Consider the following 21,864-nt stretch of genomic DNA (forward strand, 5'->3'; position numbering starts at 1 on the left):
ATGTCATTTGGTAACTTTCTTTTATTCAACACTGTGGACATCTTCCCATAACAACTAGTAGGGATCTTCAACATTTCTTTACAAATATTTTATTTTATTTATTTATTTTAAAGATTTTATTTATTTATTTGACAGGGAGATAAAGCACAAGCAGGGGGAGCAGGAGACAGGGAGAGAGAAGCAGGCTCTCTGTTGAGCAGGGAGCCTGATGTGGGGCTCGATCCCAGGACCCTAAGATCATGACCTGAGCCGAAGACAGACACTTAACCTACTGAGTCACCCAGGTGCCTTCTTTACAAATATTTTTAATTTCATTTGTTATTTTGAATATTAAATGCATTCACAAAAATAAAAACGACAGATATGGAAAAAGTATGTACAAAGAAAGTCCTCTCACTTCTGACCCCAGCAACCCAATCCTCTTCCTTGAAAGCAACGAGGACTAGTTGTATTGTATCATTTTTAACTACTGTAGGATATTCCTTTGTATAGATGACCCCTTATTTATTTAGCCAGTTCTCTGTTGTTGGGAACAGAATTTATAAATGTACACAAAAGTGTCAAGAACACATTTGTGCTATTTTCTCCCTCAGGGTAGATTGCCAGAAGTCAAAAAGAATATATATTTGGAATTTTGATACATTTTGCTAAACTGCCCCTCAGGAAGTTCTTATCAATTTCCACTTTTGCTCAACTGAGAGACTAAATATGTCTCCTTTTATTTCTTCCATGGTTAGTAAGGTGAGATATCTCTTTATGGATTGTTTTGAGCATTTACATAATTTCTGTCAGTTGTCTATAGTCCTGAAAAGGAAGGGCTTTTTAGTTGTCTAGTAGTGAGTTCCTCAATAGAAGAGGTATGATAGCAACCCTCATGTTGCTAGAAGGGAGGAGAGTGGGGGGATAGGGAAACTGGGGGATGGGCATTAAGGAAGGCATGTGATGTGATGAGCACTGGGTATTCTATAAGACTGATGAATCACTGATCTCTACCTCTGAAACCAATAAACATAGGTTAATTAAATGAATTTAAATTTAAAAAAGAAATTTTCTTTTTTTTATGAATTTCAAAATTATTTCCATAGAATATTTGACAGTATTGTGTTTAATTATTTTAACATTTATGTAGTTATGTATCTCAGCAAATGTTTGCATACTTTACCTCAAAAAAAAGAAAAGAAGAAGAGGTATGATAGTAGAGATTGAAGCATTGTGGAGTGAGTTCTTGCTTTGGGTAAGAACTTTTTTAAACACACAGACCTCAGTGAGGGAAGATTTCATGAAGGGAGCATGGCTTGATCTTACAACTGAAGGTAATCTATGCAGTCACCTCAGAACATATTTTTTTTACAGGCACCTGGCTGGCTCAGTCAGTAGAGCATGGAACTCTTAATCTCAGGGTCACAAGTTCCAAGCCCCACGCTGGGCATAAAGCTTACTTTAAAAAAATAAAATAAGGCAAATATTTTAAAAAGAACATTTTTTTAAAGGGAAGTCTTACTTTCTTTTTTAAAATAATTTTTAAAATTTATTTTATTTTATTTATTTATTTTAAAAGATTTTAATTATTTATTTGACAGACAGAGATCACAAGTAGGCAGAGAGGTAGGCAGAGAGAGAGGAGGAAGCAGGCTCCCCACTGAGCAGAGAGCCCAATGTGGGGCTCGATCCCAGGACCCTGAGATCATGACCTGAGCTGAAGGCAGAGGCTTTAACCCACTGAGCCACCCAGGCACCCCAGGAAGTCTTATTTTCATATCAGAAATCAGCAGTCACTGCTTTCAAACTCTAATTCGATTATTTAGTCAACATATTTATTATTCTTACAAAGACTTATTAGTTGTGAATCCCTGGGCAAAAATTGTAATCTCTCTGCACTTTAGTTTTCTCACCTATAACATAGGGTAATAACTATTTTTAAACATGCATATTGAAACGTGTGTCTCCACTGGGCACTTGCTTTGTGCTGAACTCTGAGATATGATAAAATGACATTTAAACTAAGACTTAAAAACAAAGCAGGAGTTAGCTAAATGAAGGTGGAAAGAATGATCTGGACAGCGAGAACAGTTTATGCAAAAGGCCTGAGGTAGGAAGGCACTTGGAGTGTTCAAGGGATTAAAAATATGGCCAGTATGTTTGCGGTATTGTGTGCGAGGGAAGAGGGATGGGAGCTCATAGGAAGAATGGTGGGAGCCACTTCCTGCTGTGTCTTACAGGCATTGTTGCCTTGCAGGCATTGGTAATGACCATGGGAGTGAGTGGCTCTTCTCAGAGAGAGCAGATCAAGGGACCAGAGGCCAGCATGATGGCAGCATCCTCTGTGGGAATCCTGAGAGGACCAAAAACTAAAACAGGAATAGACAGATGGAGAGGGATACCGAGCCCAGGGGAAAGGCCTTAGGGATGGAGGCAGGATGGGACCCAGGGGTTGGAGATGTCTTCGTTGAGGTGAAGTAAGGCATGTTAACTACACGTGACAAAATTAAAAACTGGGGTCCTTTGTGTGCATGTTGAGGGGAGGTGGAGAATGGCTTGGAAATAACAATGAGGAGTAGGAGGACAACATGCTCGGACCCTGTGGTTTCTACCCTCCCCACCCACCCAGGCTGAGGAAGCAAAAGGGGAAGCCATGGAGAGGCATGCAAGGAGATGTTGGAGGGGATGCAGATTTCTTAGGACGGGAAAGTCCAGAGAAGAGACGGAGAGAGAGGAAGTCCCAATGATGATGGCCTGGAATTCCCGAGGGCAGACTTCCGGAAAGTTTTGAGGAACTGAAGGGGAATCGAAGGCGGGGAACAGTGGAGGGGCTGCCAGGGCTGCACCGGGGACCTGAGTGCCAGAGACAAGGGAGGCCTGAGTGTGGGGCAGGTGGTCAAGGCGGTAGAGCTTCGTGACTGAGCCCAGCAGTTGCCAGTGAACAACAAGAGTGACACGAGCTCCTGTGTTAATGGAACACTTACAGCATGCCAGACCCTGTCCCAAGCTGGGTGCAGGTGTCTCCTCGTGTAGTCCTTGCCATCACCCTAGGAGGCAGAACTGTTTTAGTCCCCTCATTTACAACTGAGCAAACAAGTAAGCAGTCAGCAGCCATCCGTGGTGGTGCAGGATCGCAAGCCCAGGTGATCTGACTCCAGAACCTGACATTTCAAATCTCAGATCTAGGTGTTTTCTAAACATCTGTTGGGTGGGTAAGTGAAGAACAGGGAATTCATCTGACAAACCCACACCCAGCCCTTTGCTGGGCCCTCAAGCCCAGCCTTGAATGGCCCAAAATTCCCACGTTCAACAGTAGGTCAGACCTTAATTTGCTCACGGCTTCCATCCTCTGCTCCTCTTGGAGGCAAGTTTTGTGAAGGGGAGCAAGGGAAACATGGGAAGACGAAGCTGTGGCCCAGAGAGGGTGAGTGAATTCACCACAGACACACAGCCAGGAGTCAGAGACCAACGGAGGCCCAGTGGGCACTAGGATTAGAGGTGGGGCCTGGCCTGAAGCAGCACCCTGAGTCCTTCCTGGAAACCCCCAGTGTCCACCCTCCACAAGCTGTGAGCTGCTTGCTTCTGAGCCTCCTAGGACTCACTCACAGCTTGAGTGTATGGGCCCCTCTGAACCCTTACCCTGCAGAGGGAAGCATGACAGGGCCTCTGCCAAGGTCTTTGCTGAAGGAGGGATCTGGGCAAGAAGCCTGGTGTATATATGAGGAGTAGGCTTAGTAATAGGATGGAAGGGTGCTTGGGGGGCAACAGAGGGCAGACCTAGATGGGCCAGGGGTGTAAGTAGGGGTTCAGGATCTGCCAGGACAGGGAGAAGAGGGTGGGGGAGAATTCCCAGGCTGAGAAAAGAGCCTGTGGGAAGGTCTTGAGTCTGTAGAAAAAGGATCATTCATGGAGAAGTTCTGTGCGGCTGGAGGGTAGGTAATAGTGGGACGTGGGCTCCCAGATCCGGGATGAGAGGCTAAGGACCTGGATGGGCAGCCCCTGGGTTTGCTCCTAGGCCCTGCTCTGCCCTCAGAGGGAGATCAAGGCAGAGATGGGAACAGGGGCTGAGAATGCCTGCTCCCACCCGAGCTCCCCACTAGATGGCGCCTGATCCCCACACTGTGGGGGAGGCCAGGCCTTGGCTGAGGCTGGAGGAGCCTTGGGGGTGGGCATGGGATGCTCTTGTGCTGGGGACCTGCTCTGCAGTTTCTGAGCCCAGAAGTAGGCTGGGGAGTGTGAGTGTGAGTCTGTGTGTGTGCCCTTCAGTCGGGACATCCCCCTGGGACATGGTTGTGAGGTGGCTTTGGCATACATTCTCTCTTTGTGCCTTCTCTCACCCCCAAGAGCTCAGATTTTTATCCTTACTTTCCAGAGAGGAAGCCAAGACTGGAGAAGGCCAGGGACGTGCCCGAGGTGAGGTGGCCACCAGGCCTCCCAGATCTGAATCTAGGCTTCTGCACGTCCCCACGCTGCAGGACCGGCTTCCAGAGAATCAGCTCAGGGTCATAGGTCCTCTGAGAAGAGCAAGGCTCAATAGGGTGGTGCTGGCAGGACACAGATTCTGGGGCATTTACCCATTCAGGATGCTTGTGGAGTGCCTACTACTGCCAGGCTCTGTGCCAGACATTGGGGGACCATAAGGCAATGGATATTGCAGACCCAAAGGCGGAATCTAGGAGTGGAACCAGCCAGACGATGCATGAATATACTGGCCCAGTGCTGTGAAGGAAACAGGCTGACTCAGACTCAAGAAGGTCACAGGGCTGGGCTCGTTCTCTTGGAAGGGGGTGGGGACCAGACTCTCAGACCTGAAAGAAAAGAAGGCAAACAGCCAGAGGGTATAGCTAGTGCAAGGGCTGCCCAGGCAGAGAAGAGCCTGAGAGACTGCCTGGAGGAGGGAGCGGCAAAGAGTGGGGAAAAGAGGTCAGAACATCCAGAAGGCTAGGAGCCTGGTGGGCCATGGAGGATGGGTGCCCTGGGAAGGCAGTGAGGAGCCTGAAGCAGGGCGTGGCATGTTCTGATTTGTGTTTCAAAGTTCACTCTGGTTTTGTTGGAGAATCGGGTAGAGGTGGTCATGCAGGTGAGAGATGGGAGCTCAGAGCATGATAGTAGCTATGGGGATGGGAGGACCAAATCCAGATTTGAGAGATACTTTGGAAGTAGCATCTGTAGGATTTTGAGCAGTGGGTGGATAGTGGGGCCATTTATCAACATGGTGGAGCCTGGGAGAGGTCATGATCTGAGTGGAGGGTGGGAAGCTCAGGCCCTGTTATTTTTGGAGCTAACTGTAGGACCTCCCAGCAGAAAGATGAGGCAGGCAGCTGAGGCTCACTGGAAAGGTCAGCACTGCTGCTTCTAGATTGTTTTAATGTCGAGGGATTGGGGGAGGTCACCCGGCCCACAGTCCAGGTGGCTCTGGCACGGAAGGTAGCTGTAGACGCGCAGGGGAGCCCGGCTGAGGTCAGTCACAGCTGCGGGAAAGGGGAGGCCTCTCTGAGGATGCCCAAGACCAGGACCGGGTGGCCCTGAGCCTTGTGGAGGAGCTGGACACGAGGACACTCTCTTTGTCCAGTTAGAGTCTCCTCGGTGGCACTCCCCGCCCCCCGCCATCTGGCAGGGCCCAGAGATGAGACCCTGGGGTGGGGGTGGGGAGGCCAGCCTCAGGGATGAGCTGTAATTTCAGCTGGGGGCAGGATTTCTCGATTTCAGGGCCACCTGGTGTGAGGTTCCTCTTTCTGTCACCTCCCCACACCTGACTCTGCTGCCAGTCCCTCCTCCCCAGCGACAGCTCCTCAGCTTGCTTCCCACCTGGAAAGGCATTCAGTCAGGTGGCACAGCATGGGGGACGTGGGGAGGGGTAATTGGAGGGGTCTGCCAAGTTTAATTAGTGGTTGTGAGGCCTTGGAAACTGCATCTGAGGGCATCCCACCCCCACCCCCGGACTTTCATCTTCAAAACCTCCCCACCAGCCTGGATGAAAGGGCCAGGGAGGGGCCAGGTATTAATAGTAATTATTAGTTTCACTAATAAAGAGAAGAAACAGGATTATCACCAAGCCTAACTTGTTCTCCCCTCTTTGTCTACCTCTCTCTCCTTCCTCTGGCTCTCTGTCTCTGTTCTTTCCTCTTTTCCTCCCTCTCCCTCTTTCTCTTTCTCTTTTTATCCAGGCCTTGGCAATTCTATGTGTCCTTGTTTCCAGGTCTCAGGATCCTGCCCCTCTGGGTCTCACTGGATCTTTGTGTTGGGATGTCTGGGGCACCAGGATATTTGGGGAGCATCTCTGTGCTTGTCTGGGTTGCAGAAGGAGGGTGGGAGAAGGGGTATGTGTGTGTATGTGCACGTGTGTGTGTGTGTGTGTATGTGTATTAGGCTGTCTATGTCCATTCATTCACTGTTTTACAAATAGTTATTGAATACCTACTAGGTGCCAGGCACTGGGTTGGGCCCCAGGGATTCAATGCTGAACAGGACAGACTTGGGTCCTGCCCATGGAGCCAACATCTGAGAGGGGGAAGAAGGACAATAAACAGTGAACTGAGAAGTATGTGTGAGGTCACAGATTGTGACACACATTGGGAAGGGATACACAGATGGACCAGGGAGGTGGCATTCGGGCTGAGACCTGATCGGGGAGAAGGACTCAGTTATGAGGCAAGATCGGGTAAAGGGTCTACAGCAGGGAGAATGGGCTTTATAAAAGTCCTGAGGTGGGAAAGAGCTTGGAACATTCCGGGGTGAGATAGGAGTGTAAAGTGGCCTTGTGTCAGGAGCAGGGAGCTGGATTTAGGGGGGTGAGCTGAGCCGGGGTGGGGTGGGCACGTGGGCTTGCCCTCTGTACACTCACACCCCCCTGTGCATGCACACCAGGCCGCACCCCTGCTTGAAAGCTCCATGTCACCGTCTTGAAATTCTTAATTTCTGAACAAGAGGTTCTGCATCTTCATTTTGCACTGGCCCATCAATTGTGTAGCTATTCCTGGTTGGGGAGGTCGGCAAAATAAGTATGTGTCTGTGTGTAGAAAGATAAAGGCCACTTGGGTGGTGTTTGGTGAAGGAAACAAAGAAGAGAAGAGATGGAGGAAGGGATGGAGGGAGGGACAGAGGAAGGATAGAAGGAAGGGAGGAAAGGAGGAAGAGAGGAAGGAAGGAAGGAAGGAAGGAAGGAATCTATGTCCACACACATGGAAGCTCATCTGTGAGGCTGTCCCAGGGCCACAGTGGCTGAGATCAGGGGTCCTGTTATGTGTGGAGGGCTCACACATAGGTGTGGCCCCAACATGCCCCGACGTCCAGAGGCACCTGCTACATTTCCCAGGACCTGTCCCCCAAGGGGCTCCCAGGAGCTGTGTGTCCCAGGCCTGAAGCAGCACCATGAACAGGGAGTGAGGCCGGGCTCGGCCCCGGCCCCACTTTGGGAGACAGGATGTCTCCTCTACTTCCGGTGGAGGCAGCCCTGTCTCGCCTGCCAGCTTTGAGACTTTGGAGCCAGATAGACATGAGTTCAAGTGTGACTTCAACACTCTGTCTAGTGGTGGCCAATAACTGAACTTTGAGCAGGCGATGTGCTTCTCTGAGCCTCAGTTTCTTCATCTGTAAAATGGGGGTCACTACTTGAAAGTGTTGAGGAGATTGTAAGAGAAGAGCTCTTGGCCGAGTCAGCTTGGTAGACACTGGCAATAGTAGTTATTATTACCATACAGCCTCTGGAGCCTTGGGTAAACATTTGCTTCTGCCTCTATATGTCTGCATAATCTTGGATAGGCACCTAATCCTCCTGGGCCTCAGTTTCCTCCTCTCTTAAATAGGAGTGATGACCATCTAACCCATCTCTAAGCACAGCGGGCAGGACGGAACCACGTGATCATCGTGAAGCTTCTCTGTATTCCAATGCGTGCACGTGTGCCTGTTGGCCCATTCCCGACCCATTTGGGGGCAGGTTTTGTACAAACCTGCTCACCTGGAGAGACACGCACCCCTGGGTTTTTGGCAGCACGTAAAACTCCGTCCCTGGACTCCCAGACTGGAGTTACTGAGTTCATGCTGGAAAGTCTGCCTGATAGTGAACCTCAAGTTCAAGGTCCACATTAGGCAAAGAAGAGGAAGGTCACAAAGCAGCAGCATTGGTGGGGGAGGATGAGCTGAGGCAGGACAAAGGAGGTGGAGCCCAAACCCCATGGCCTTGCTTCCTGCCTCCCTCTGGGCAGCAAGCCCGCTGGGAAGCTATGAGAATTTGTCTCTGACAAAGGGCCTGGGGAACAGTTTTGGGGTGGGCCAACCCCCGCTTCATCTCCCACGTACACTCCCAGCAGCCGATTTGCAGAGGCCTCTAAAACTCATGGGGTGCCCTGAGCAGCACCAGCACCAGCCAGGAAAGAGAGTCCCTCTTCCAGAGGAGTCCTGGTCAGGGGAACCTGGAAAAGAGAGTGAAAGGACCTTTGGTCATTCTTGAATAAAGACTGTGAGCTCTGGGTCCATGCCTAGGGGTGGCCCCCAACCAGCAAGTTGACCTTGGGACTATTTAGCTGCTCCGTGCCTCAGTTTCCCCATCTAGAACACATCACACCTTCTTAGCGCTGCTGGGAGAACTGAGTGCTCTAAAGTCCTCAGCCAAACCTGACACACAGTGAGTACTTTAGCAACATTGGCTGTTATCATATTCTCTAAAACGTGAGGCCACCCAGGGAGTTGTGACCGTCTGTCAGATATCCTGATAGACTAATTCAAAGCCTTCCTCTATATTTTGCTGTATTTTGGGCTGGCAACCATCCTTCATTCATTTGTTTATTCGGTAAGTATTTATGGAGCATAGTTATGGCAGCAAACAGTGGCAGATGCGGGGGGTGGGGGAGGACCCAGGACTGACTGGTTCCTGGAGGGGCATTTGAGTGAGAACTAACATTTATTCAGCAGGAAACATAGGCACAGTTTCTGTGCACTCAGGTTGCTGTGAGCCCAGAGATGGGCCTTCGCCAGCGGATAGCAGAGAGAGAATCACAGACTCAAGGTCACACGGCAGCACTGGGATTCAAACCCCAGATCACTGCACTCTAAAGTTTATGCTTTTCCAAATCTAGATTCCAGGTCTACCTTCCCACTGCCCCTCCCCTCAACACCTGGTCCTGCCCCGGCTTTGGCAAAACCGCATCCCTAGGGGCCAAAGGCTTAGCTGTTTTCTGTCACCCTCTGCAGGAGGATCTTTGTCATTTCCTCCCTGGTTCTCCTGACCAGGCAGAACAACCTCGGGACTTTCCTCAGAGGGGAAACCCGGCCTGGAAGCAGCCCATGGAAAATGTGGCTGTGGGTGAAACCTACTGTTTGTCTCCACAGAGCGTCTGGGTGCCAGGGGTGGGGGTGGGGTGGGGTGGGCGAAGCACGGTGGGAGGCTGCCTGGATGGGTGCTGAACCAATGATTCCCCAGTGGCCGAGACCCAGTCCTTCTCTGGCTCTGTTGCCTGAGACAGATCATGGCTTCACTTTGGGCCTCAGTTTCCCCACCTATAGAAAATGGAACAGTAGGGGCACCTGGGTGGCTCAGTTGGTTAAGTGTCTGCCTTTGGCTCAGGTCGTGAGCCCAGGGTGCTGGGATCCAGCCCCGAGTAGGGCTCCCTGCTCAGCGGGGAATCTACTTCTCCCTCTCCCTCTGCCTCTTGCCATGCCAGCTTTCCACCTTGACTTTCCCCACAAGCAGAGACAGGAGAGGGAGTTTGGGAGTAGGAAGAGGAACCCTGTGGCTAACCAGAAGGCGTCCTCCTGGCAGAGCACATCACTTGCCTTATGCCTAGATTAGGAAACCCTTTCTGCTCTCCTTCTTCAGTTTCCCCATCTGCACAATTTAAGGCATATATCACATGACCTCAGAGAGCCCTCCTGGGTCTCCTAACCCTAGACAGTAGGCTTCTGACTTCTGCCCTCCCTGGGGCTCCCAGCTTCAACCTCCAGCAAATGGTGACCAGTTCCACCCTCACTGGCCTCCATCTGGGGTTTCAACTGCACTTTTAGCTCCATCTGCTACAGTAGTCTCCAGATGCTCTCCAGAGTGGACAGACGTGAAGGGAGGGAGGCAGGGGCATGCCCCCTCCCCTAGAAGATTCAAAGGCAGGAGGTTCACTTCCAGGCTTGTGCGCATGGATGGAGAGGTGATGAGCCCGAGAGATGGCTGGTGAGGCAGCTCTGCACAGAACGGCCAGCTCCCTGGGCACATGGGCATGTCCACTCCCCTCTTCCACTGGCTGGGCCAGATGGAGGGGGCAGCCGAAGGGAGGGCTCCTTGGCCCCCACCCCCTGGGACTCTGCAGGGGCCTGGATTTCTTTCCACACATGTAGGGGGGAAGCCTTATCCACAAGACTTGGGGAAACATTTCAATCTGGTGGAATCACTATTGTAACATTATAGAACCGTAGTATACTGCAGAATTCTAGAATCTAGGATGCATAGCATTCTGGAGTTTTAGAAAAATGAGGCATAGATTTTGGGTCTCTAAACTGCTGTCTGACACTGTAATCACTAGTCATGTGCGGCTAGTAAGTGCTTGAAATATGACTAGTCCGAACTGAGATATGCTGTCAATGTAAACTAACTATGGATTTTGAAGATTTCATACAAAAAAAAAGAACTTAAAATATCTCATTGATAGTTTATATTAGCTGCATGCCAAAATGCTAATAATTTGGGTATATTGAGCTAAATAAGATATGTTGCTAAAATTAATTTCACTTGTTTCTTTGTATTTTTTTAAAATGCGGCTAGTAGAAAATTTAAAATTCAGTGAGTGGCTTGCATTATATGTCTAATAGAGCTGTTCTAGAACCTAAGAATCACATTAAAAAAATCTCAGAATCTGGGGTGCCTGGGAGGCTCAGTCAGTTAAGCATCCAACTCTTGATTTCAGCTTAGGTCACAATCTCAGGGTCGTGGGTTCAAGTCCCACATCCAGCTGGTCAACAAGGTCAACAAGGCGTCTGCTTGAGATTCTCTCAGTCTTCCTCTGCCCCTCCCTGCCCTTGCTCACATGTTCTCTGAATGAATGAGTGAATGAATAAAATCTTTTTTAAAATTTCAGAATCATGAAATTGTGACCTTTCAGAACCTTCAAGTGATAGAATTTTAGAACCAGATTTCCAGATCTTTACATCATTGACTTTGACTCTTAGTAACTCTCAGAGCCTTGAAGAATCTGAGAAAAATCCTGGTCTTTCTCCCACCTAAAATAGGGATGCTTCTATCCTACCCTGAGTGGTGCTGACACGCTTCTGCCTACCCCTTCCCTGGCAGAAAGTTCACTGGAGCCAAGGCTTCTGGGCTTCTTGAATGCTCACTTTCTTCACGTTGGATGGAATTTAACTCCTGCCCTTTTCTCCACCCTTGAGATCGGTTCCCAGAGCACCTTCCAGGGCCTGCCGGTCAGGTCCCCATGAAAGGTTGGGATTCCGGGTCCTGTCCCTCCCCCTTCCCAGGCTGCTGTCCTCCAGGCTGCAGGGCCTACCCTGACAGCTGTTCTAAAGGTGGGCTTCAAACACCCCCAGGCAGGGACCCTCAGCTCCAGATGGTCCTCTCTGCTTCCCCACCCCTCAGCAGAACTGGTCCTTCCCCAGGTGGTCCTAGCTCTACCACGTCACTGCTCCTCCCTCGGCCCCAATAACAGAGGAGGGGGAGTCCTTCCAGCCTACCCCAATTTGTAGATTACCCTGTCTGTCCACTTGGATAACTGGCCTGTAGCTCATGGTTTCCACCTGCCCTATTTCCAGCTCCAGGTAGGTGGGAAACAGGTGACGGTAGGTATGGGGACATGGGATGCCACAAGAATCAGTGGGTCGATTTAGAGTGCCCCAAATATGCTTGGAAAGTGCTTTCAATCTTAAGGGACTCTTAGAGGAGGAAGGAAGAGCCTCCCCCCCACCCCCCAAGAGAATCAGGAATTCCAAGGCAGGACTAAGTGCCAGTGACTCAGAGGGCCTCGTCCATACAGAAGAAGAAGAGCAGAGGTCAGTCAGGGAAGGCTTCCTGGAGGAGGTGGGACTTAAAGGAAGAGGTGGGAGTTGGAGTTGTGAAGAGGTAGAGGTGAGGGCATTCTGGGCAGAGGGATGCTGGGCAGACATGGCTTGTGCTCAGGCCTTGAGGGGCCCAGGCTGCCTGGAGCAGAGGGATCAGAGGTGGGAGGGCTATGAGGGTGGGTCCGAGGGCCAAGGGCAGCCTGTGAGTCAGCCTCTGAGGACACGTGTATACCACAGAGAGCAAAGCAACTCCGAAGAGCCATAGGCGAACGTTGCAGAAAGTCACAGAAACAACCTTAGCTGCACACGGCCTGGTGCGGCAGCTTCCTGATATCTCATTTACCCTATGAGGTCAATATAACTATCCCCGTTCTACAAATAAACAATGGGAGGCTAGTTAAATGACAGTGAGAGGAGGCTGACCTGGGATTCCAACACAGGACAGTCTGGCTCCGAAGCTCTTCAGCACCGGAAGGAGGGTGGTGGGTGGGGGTACCTGGGCGGGGGGCAGGGTTTATGATTGTGAATGAGTGGGACCTTGTGTAGTGTGCGCAGTGGGGGGACGTGGGAGAAGGTATCCCTGCATCTCCCTCACTCTTGCCTCTCTTCCCCCGGCTGCCTTTCAGAACAGACCCAGCCCGGGCAGGTGGGTGTGAAGAGGGGCCTCAGAAGGATGGATACACCTTCTACGCTTGTTGGTGCAGACAGCCCCAGACAAGAGTCTGACCACCATGCCAGGCATCGAGCCAACTTCCAGCCCCCACCACCATCCCCCCATGCCGGCATGTTTGCAAGGGCCTAGGACTGGTAGCTACACTGGATCCCGGGAGACCTTGCCTTACTGGTGCCCCTTCCTGCTTCTGCTGCACATAGAGTGGGACAACGGGGAAGGATGCAGGGCTGGGTCTTCCCCAGGTGGTCCTAGCTCTACCACGTCACTGCTCCTCCCTCGGCCTCAGTTTCTCCATTTCTGGAAGGAGGCATATCAGATCGGCTCAGGAGTCATAAACTAAGATGTCAAAGGGGCCCATAATGCAAATGAACAAAGTGGGCTGGGCATGTGTATAGAGTGGTGGGGACCAAGGAAAATGGGACGGCAGCCTCCAAACCGGGTGGCCCAGCTGCAGGGTTGCAGGGAGCAGCTACTGGGACCCTGAGCCTCAGTTTCTTCAACTAAAGAATGGCCATGGTAATGCTTAACCCTACCCCCCGGGGGTGGCGAGAATAAATTAAGATAATTGTTGGGAATCTTGTGGAGAAATGCTCCCCCTCCCCACTTTTGATTAAAGCAATCTTTTTATTTGAGTGATGTTAGAAGTATTTAGCTCCAGGGGATCAAGTGAAGAGAACTGAAGAATGAGGAGGCCAGAGAGTGGAGGAGTGGATGAGAAATGGGGCCTCGGGGTAAGGACAAGGCCAGGCAGAGCACCTCTGACCAGCAGCAGAGAAGTCTGGGAAAGAACAGTCCCTCCAGGCCCTTGGCACCTGCCATCTTGATGGTGGCTGAGCCTTCCTCTGGGCTGGCAGGGCATGAACTCAGCGCGGGACCCTGCCTTGCCCTCAGGGGACTTTGAGCCTTTGCAGTGACATCATTTAGAGACCACAAGTCTTTGCGTGTTTTTCTTTCACCAGGTTGTAATTGGTGCATCACAATGAACACAGTAAAAAGGGAAATTAAGCGATTTACATTTGTTTGCAGAAGCCATTACCGCCTGGTGTGGGCATTGTGAAGGTGTTTGTTCACCCTCCTGGGTTGTTCTATCTGTTCTACGAGCCAGACGATCCCTCCAGGGACTTGGAAAGCCTGCGGGCAGGTGGTCTGCAGGTCCAGTGTAGCGACCGCTGGGCCTTTTTGCCCCCTGTGGACATCTCCTCCAAGTTAGCTAAATCTCCATTTTCTCGTCTGCAAAATGGGGGTGAAAAATCTCTACCATGTCTACCTCCTAGGACTGCTGCGTGATCCCCAGGACTCGGTTTTCAGAATGTCTCCCAAACAAAGGAAAAGTACTTCATTTGAAAGGGACTGTGCTAGGTGAGCCATGGGCTAGTGGCTGCTCTAGAGAGTGAGGGATGCTCTGGGGAAGGCGTAACACCTGTCTTTAAGTTCTGCCTGAAACAGGAAAGAAACCTGGCCCTGGAGGTGGGAGTGCTCTGGAAACCAGCTGCAAGTACTCTTCAAACAGCAGCACCAGCAGCTGCGATGAAAAGGGGGTTTACAGCAGAGGAAGGATGGGAGTTTAACGCCTGGAAGTGAGGGGAGGGAGCACAGAACCTAGGCGGTCTTGGACAATGTGGCGGCTCATGGCACCTGCGAGGTGGGGTGGTTAGTGACACTCAGTCTTTGGTTGGATGGCCCTGGATTGGGAATCTCTGCCACTCCTGTCCAGGTGACCTCGGGGGAAGGTGCTTCACCTTTCTGAGCTTCAGGCTGTCTGGGTTGCTGAGTAACAAACAGAAAGCCGGTGGCATGCACCAGAACGAGTAATTAATTGCTCCTATCCCCCACCTCAGACAATCTTTGCTTGGTTTCCAGAACATTTTATGTCCATTGCCCATCTGAAGCATGGATAATCTGCCCATTTCACAGATTTTCTCTTTTATTTGTTTAAGAGATTAGCAGGATCTGCCAGGAAGAACTCAACTGTGTGTGTGTGCGCGCACGCGCACGTGTGTGTGTGTGTGTGTGTGTGAGAGAGAGAGAGAGAGAGAGAGAGAGGGGAGGGAGAGGGAGGAAACTGTTACACCATGTGGTCAATGCTGTAATTACGGTGACTGTATTCTCCAAACCACAAATCAGGTCACGTGGTCGGACAGAGGCTATTTTCTGCCTCCACTGAAGTCCAAACATGAAATCACATGTAGTTACACATTCATTGAATCACCTTTTATTTTTTTAAAGAAGCAAATGACATGGAATTTGGATTGTCCTTGACAAATCCCACTACAGTCCTAGAAAATCACTAAAGCCAGGATGGGGGCCGGTGAAGAGCCTGGGCAGGAACAGGAAGACTTCCTGGGGGAGCTGCTGCTTAAGAGGAGCCTTGAAGGCTGAGTAAGACCTCTCTGGACAGAGGAAGAGGAGGGGAGGCCTGAATGCCCTTAGGACAGGACCTACCTACCCTTCCCACTCTGAAGACAGCTCTGCTAGGAACTGGGGATGCTGGCTACAGTCAGCAACTGTGTCTGTTTTTAGTTACTTTTCACTTTTTGTTGTTTCAAAGACCTCTGGTCGGGGGAGGGGAACAAAATTGTTATGGGCTCGTGTAACAACACACGACTATTGTACTGACTTGTCCTCTCTGCAGTGGACTGTGCATTCCTCCTGGGCAGGAGCCATCTCTGTCTTGTTCATCTCTATGTCCCTCTGCTTGTCCTCCCCCCTAAGAATGGGATGAGGAAGACTACAGGAGAGGTACTAAAAAAATGCCAGATAGAGGTGCCTGCGTGGCTCAGTCGGTTAAGCGGTTAGGCATCTGACTCTTGATTTCTGCTCAGGTCTTGATCTCAAGGTGGTGACAGCAAGTCCTGCCTCTGGCTCCCGGAGTCTGCTTGAGATTCTCTCCCTCTCCCTTTGCTCCTCCCCTACACTCCTCCCTCCCCACCTCCCACTTCCCAGGGCACAGTGCCCTCTACCTCTTAAAAAAAAAAAGAGTCAAATAAATAAATGAATAAAGTACCATTGATGAGCATTCTGTAGTTGGACAGTATGTATCTGGTGCTATATCTGCTGAATTTCATTTCCTCTGCTTTGTTCATCAATGTGTGTGAGTTGCCTACGCTGTGCCTTGGGCTGAGCAGAGCCACGGGGCTCAGCGGTGTGAGACAAACGAGGGCCTGCCCACACAGAGCTTATACTCTAGGGGGAGAGATGGGCAGGGGACAAGTAGCTAAGGGGATGAAGAGGGGATGTGGCATGTAGACCAGGTCCGGATTAGGGGTGTAGGGAAAGCCCCAGGAAGAAAGGAAATTTAGCCTGAAATCTAAAAGATCACAATTAACACTTAAACTAACACTTGGATATGCTGGTCATCCTGGAACACAGACAACCCTGAGGACTTGACATCTTTAACTCATTTAATCCCCCCCAACTACAATACTATTATTGTCCCTATTTTAGAGATAAGGAAGCTGAGCACAGAAACTTTGACAAACAGGCCCAAGGTCACACAGCTTTTAAGTGGAAAGGGCTGCATTCAAAGCCGGCAGTCGGGCTGAGTCCGCGCTCTCATCAAGGAATTAGTCAGGTAAAGGGGAAGGTGGGGTGTACCATTTCGGATGAGAGGTGAGGCTGGACATCAGGGCAGGGAATTTATCCTAAGATTAATGGTAAGGTGTGTTTTAAGTGGGAAATGAGAATGAGGAGGTTGCATCAGAGGGAGCAAAGTGGGAGGGAGGGAGAGAGGGTGATTAAGAGACCATGAACATGGATGATGGCGGAGACAAGATGGCAGCTTGGACTAGGGCAGCAATGGTGAAGAAGAAGAAATGGGGTTGCATTAGATTAAAAAAAAAAAAAGAATCTGAAGGCAGAACCAAGGGACTGCCTCTCGGATGGGATGCGGGGACAAGGGGCTGGTGTCAGATTTCTGGACTGGAAATGTGAGCTGGGGCCACAGAAGAAGGGGGAGAAGCAGGTCTGGGTGGAAGAAATTAGTTTAGCCTCTGACTTGTGGAATCGGATAAAGGTAACCTTGGGACAACCAGAGGACATATCAAGTGGGCAGTGGAGAGGTTACCTGGGGCTGAGGAGAGGATCTGGGCAGGGGGAGTTGTCAGGGCAGAGAAAATCCTGGAAGCTCTGAGAGGTGTGAGTGGATCCTGAAGGGATGGAGGAACCGGCATCTTGACAGTCTTCCTCAGAACTTCCTGGGTGTGGTTAGAAATGCAGGTCAGCTTCTCATAGTCCCGTGGAGATAAATTCTCTGGGTGGGGCCTGGGCCTTGCCTCCTTATAGGCTTTCTGGGTGACGTTGAGCCGGAGGGCCTTGAGGCCATCTTGGTCAACAGCAACTCTGAAGACATGACAAGAGTAGGAAGACATAGCTATCAGTGATGGGGAGTTACCCCAGCTCGCTGCTGCCTTCCAAATGCTTTATTCCACTGATGAGACGCCAGATCTCAGTCAGCCTGTGCAGGAGGATGAGGACTGCGACCCGACTCGCCTCCCTTCCCCTGGGCCTCCCACAGCCTGGCTATCACCTTCTTCACCTTCTTAAGAGCCTTCTTGTTCCACTAAGCTCTCAAGAGAATGTCTGATCTATGGAGCTTTTCCCAAGAGGTCACCTATAATCTGCTCCTAACCCACCTCTCCAGTTGTCTTGCTCGTTCTGGCCTTCCTGCTACCTCCGCCTTCCTCCTCTTGCCCCCTATCTCCCACCCACACAACACTCAGCTTTCCCCCAGCACTTTCCATGGGGCCTTTGCACAGGCTGTTCCTTGTGCAGAGCATTTCCTCTCCCCACCCTGATCCCACCCATTCCTCCTGACCCTGTTCCAACGCTGCCTCTCCCCAGAGCTCCCTCCTTCTGCTCCCCTCTTACTGTAAGCCATAGCACTTCTTGCCCTGGGCCTCTCCAGCAGGCACTCAGCGTAGCCAGCTCCTGGACACAGGGAGGGGCACCCCGATCACCTCCAAACATGTCTATATCCCTCTTGAGTGTAGACCCATGTCTCTTTCAATCCTGCTTCTCCCTTACTAGGACCTCAGTGCCTGGCACAGACAAGATGCTCACAGGACCTCATGTGGATGGAAATAGTCTTCTAAAGCAGAGATTAGCATGAGTAAGGTTCTAGGGGGCTTGTTTAACCTGCCTAAGACTCAGAGCATATTCAAGGACTTTTAGGTCATTGAAGACAGGAATATAGACTCTACAGGATAATTTGCTGGTGGATGCTGATTTTCCTGGCCAGACTGGTGGCAGGACTGGAGTGTGCACTAAGTCACAAGCCCCTCTTTGCAATGGCCGGAAGTTGGGGCCTGGGACCACCACTATAGGCTCATTCCTATCCGATGGTACTCCTTCCAAAGGTGTTACTTGGGCACAGCTTCTTGTTCAGGCCTCAGCATCTCCCCCGCCCACCCTAACAGAAGTGGCCTGGCTGAAAACCTGTTTCCCCCAGGACAAAGTTACTCTTTAGGGGAATGGGACGAGTCTCTCCTACTGTCATATGGGCAGCTCGGCCTTTCTACCTCTTTTGGCTTTGCTCTGGTTGCTTATACACTTTTTCACCTTTGTTCCTGCAGTCAGTCTTGAACTTCAGAAGGTTCTTAGGAAACTACCCATCTATTGTTTTCCAAATTTGCCCCAGCCTCACCCAAGGTCCACAGAGACAGGATCTCCAGGTAAGGGGCCTAGTGACTCCCAACATTAGGAGATACTCAAGGCTCACTATCAAATCGCCCCCTCCCCGCACCCCATCTCTCCTTGTTCTGGATGGTTCACAGAGGGCAAAAAGCCCTTCTGCTTAGAGCAGTCAGATCTGAACACAGACTCCACCCGGCTCTCTCTGAGACTCCCAGAAATCATCCCATCTCTCTGGGCCTCATTGTCCCCATCCATTTAATGAGGATGGCCACTATAGTCTTGCGAAACTTGCAGGGTCCTTGAGATGGTTGAAATGACACTGGGGATGGGAAACTGAGGCTCAGTGGGAGAAGAAATCTGTTAAAGGTCATCCACCCCTTCATCTGCCAGTTCGAGGCCAGGCGCTGGGGATTCAGCTGGGAACAACTTGTTGGGGGAGATGACATCCTCGTAAACAATGAGACCAGTAAATGAACCAGATAATCACGATAAAGGAAATAAAGGGGTTTTCGAGAGTCGGGGGCAAAGGTGGGGTGGAGTGGGGTGGGGAAGGCCTGTCCAGGAGCGCAGGAGGGGTCACTCAGTCAGAGACCGGGTAGGGGGGAGGGAGCCGTCTGGGGAGGTCCTGGAGGGTTGTCATAAGCCCAGCAGCGTCAGAGTCCGGAGGCCCCCTTCGGCCCCGGCCAGGGCGCTCCCCGGGGCCCCCGGAGGCGCGGCGGGCGCGGGTCTTTGTCTCCCTCATTTTCTCCGAAGCCTCTCCGACCCCCAGCGCTGTTCCCTCTTTGACCTCGAATAACTTGTTGGCTTCCCCCGGGCTTTGTTTCCCCGGGGGTCACCGCCTCCGGGACGCCGGGCAGCCGCCGGGGGCCCTCGTGGGTCCCGCATCTGACACCCCCTCCGGCCCCCGCCCCCTACCCGCTCAGAGACAGGGGTCAAAGGCAGCCCGCGTCACGTGGTCGCCGAGCAGCACCGAATCGGCCGGGAGAGCCGAGGGAGAATCCGGGTGGAAGCTGAGAAATCCAGCCCCGATAGCAGCGCCCGGTCCCGCCCCGGCCCCCGCCCCGGGGCGCTCGCCGCACGCCCGCCGGCCGCCGGGCCTCCGGAGCCGATCTCCGGCCGGCACCCACGCTCCATCACGAGATCGAACCCCGCTCCCACGGCCGCGATTCGGGGAGGTAGGCACCGCGGCGGGCGAGGGGAAGGGGAGACGCGCCGGGGGCCCTGGGCGCGCGGGCTCGCCCCTCTGTGCCCCGCCGGCCTGCGGGGCGCATGGTAGCGCGCCCCAACTTCCAGTCTTCGGGGAGACCCCCACCTCCTCGCCGCGGGACCGCGGGGCGGGGTGGGGGGTGCGGGGAGGGACTGCGAGCTGCCCCAGCGCTGTGCAGGGGGCCGGGACTGGGGGCTGGGCACCGGGCGGGAGGGGGAGGGGGACAGCGAGCGGGAGGCGGAGCGGGCGGTGGCGGCGGCTGCGGCGTGGAGCGGGGGTGGGAGCGGCGGGAGGCGGCGGGCGAGGGGTTAACCCTGGCCGGGGCCAGAGCCCCGCGGCGCCCGCACGGCCGTGGGGGAACCCAGGCGTCCCGCGGCTCTCCGGGAGCGCCTCCTCCCCCGGGGGACGCCCCAGCCTGGGCAGGTAAGACGCTGGGAGGGCCGGGGCCAGCCAGTCCCCTGTCGCCGGGCCGGCGGGGCCCGAGCCGGGCGTGCAGGCCGCGCGGGGCCCAGGCGGCCGCCGGCGCAAGTTTAGTGCGGGCGGGCGCCGGGCGGTCGAGCCGAGTCTGCCGGGGCCCGGCGCACCCGGGTGGAGGACAAAGGGGTGGGGGGCCAAGCGGGGGCCGGGGGCAGGCCAGGGTGCAGGCGAGGGCAGCGCGGCAGCTGTAGGTCACGGATAATGTCACTCACGAGGAATGCCCCCTCCCCCTCCCCTCCTCCCGAACAGGGGAAACTTTTGTCTGGCGAGGGAGGGGGGTTAGAGGCCGGGTCCCTGCTCCGGGCAGGGTAGAGGCAGCCGGACCGGTTTTCTCGGGACTGTGCGCGGCCTGGTCTCTAACTCCCTTCCTCCCCCAGCTTCACGGAGCCAGGAGCCTCCGTGTTGAACGCTGCTCTTGAGCATTCTGGGACGGGGTGACGAGGGGGCGCCGGTGGACGCTTGGGCTCTGGGACAGGCCGGGAATCTGGGGACTGGCCTCCTGGCTAGGCTTTCCCGGATTGGAGCACAGGGTCAGCCAGGAGCCACGCCAGGCCCAGGGGATTCAGAACCCCACCCCCAGTCTAGCCCCGGCCCTGTACTCCTCTCCACCGGCTCCCAATCATTCAGAATGGCTCTGGCAGTACTGCCCCCTGGTCTGAGGTGCAGACCGACCTGGTGTCTGTCGCTTCCCAGCTCTGTGACCTTGGGCTGGTTCCTTACCTTCCCCTCACCTCAGTTTCCTTACCTGTACAATGGGAAAAATATAGTATCTTCTAGAATAAGGATGAAATGAGAGTCTGTGGTATGTCAGTAAACGGTGGCATGTTTATATTCAACAAGTATTTACTGCATGTTTACTATGTGCCAGGCACTGGGCTAATTGTTCTACATACATTATTTTATTCAGTTCTCCCACTTGACTATTAGCTGCATTTCGCTAAGGGGGCAACTGAGGCCCAGGATGGTGAAGGTCACACAGGTGGGACGCGGAGGAGCTTGGAGCTCCCCCAGCCTCAGAGCTCTATAAGGTCCTGCTGTGACTATGAGTTCATGTTATTTTCAGTTCAAATTATGAGGACACTTGTCCCATTTCCCCATTACCCTTATCCCTAGGTGATGCTCCTTCTGCCTGTTGCTGGTGCAGCATGAGGTCTGGTGTCCTGGCTCTTGTTATTGTGGGCAGCTGGAGCAGAAGGGACGTCCACTGGAGCCCTGTGATGGTCCAACTTCTGTTGCTGGCTGGGCCGTGGCCGGAATGCTCTCCCAGTGCGGGTGGTGCAGGGAGGAGCCCGTCTCCCTGGCTCCAGCTAGGGACAGCTGGTGGCTTTGTCAACAGGCCTCTCCCCAGCACCCAGGGGACGGCAGAGCCTTTCATCTCCATTCAGACCAGGTCACTTTCAGATCCGCAGGGGGCAGAGGTAGGGCCAAGAAGTGGAGCCCTTGGGGTGACGAGAGACATAAGGCCAAGGATTTATGCCTAGGTGTCCTCTTGCGTGAATCAGCGGCAGGGTCCTTATTGCTGAGCTAATGGACTGTCCTAGATGATCCAGCTACAAAGGTCCCTGAGGACAGTAATGGTGGGTGGACTTTGAGCCAGTGTCAGGATTACAGAATCCTGTTGGAAAATGCATGTACATATGGGGTTTCTGAGCCTGGGACACAGTGTGGGCCCGTGAGTCAATGTATGGGGTGACCCAGACTTCCATGGGCTTCAGTGCCCTGTGCTGGCCCAATCTTTTAGTGGGGGTACCATCTCATGACTGCTGATCGGGCTCTGATTGGAGCCTTGAGTAATCTCTTTTAAATGGAAAACAACTTGCTAATTAACACATGACGTCTTAAAACAATGGAGTGCGGTATGCGGTAGGTAATGAAAGTTCTTGGGAGATGCAAGTTTGTGCATTAC

At 52.6% G+C, this 21,864-nt stretch overlaps 1 protein-coding gene across 2 annotated transcripts in view; it reads left to right on the forward strand.

Annotated features, from left to right (window-relative positions):
- The first annotated feature begins 19,251 nt into the window (after window positions 1-19,251).
- Window positions 19,252-21,864, forward strand: part of NDST1 (N-deacetylase and N-sulfotransferase 1) — a 58,709-nt gene continuing 56,096 nt past the window's right edge. Inside the window, exon 1 of one of the 2 annotated variants that reach the window (XM_047730566.1) lies at window positions 19,252-19,449. The gene's annotated coding sequence lies outside the window, so the exon portion shown is untranslated. Of the gene's footprint in view, window positions 19,450-19,760; window positions 19,905-21,864 lie in introns of those variants that run through there. The other variant, XM_047730567.1, reaches the window with a different exon arrangement.

This window comes from Lutra lutra, chromosome 5 (genome assembly GCF_902655055.1).
Source record: "Lutra lutra chromosome 5, mLutLut1.2, whole genome shotgun sequence".
NCBI lineage: Eukaryota > Metazoa > Chordata > Mammalia > Carnivora > Mustelidae > Lutra > Lutra lutra.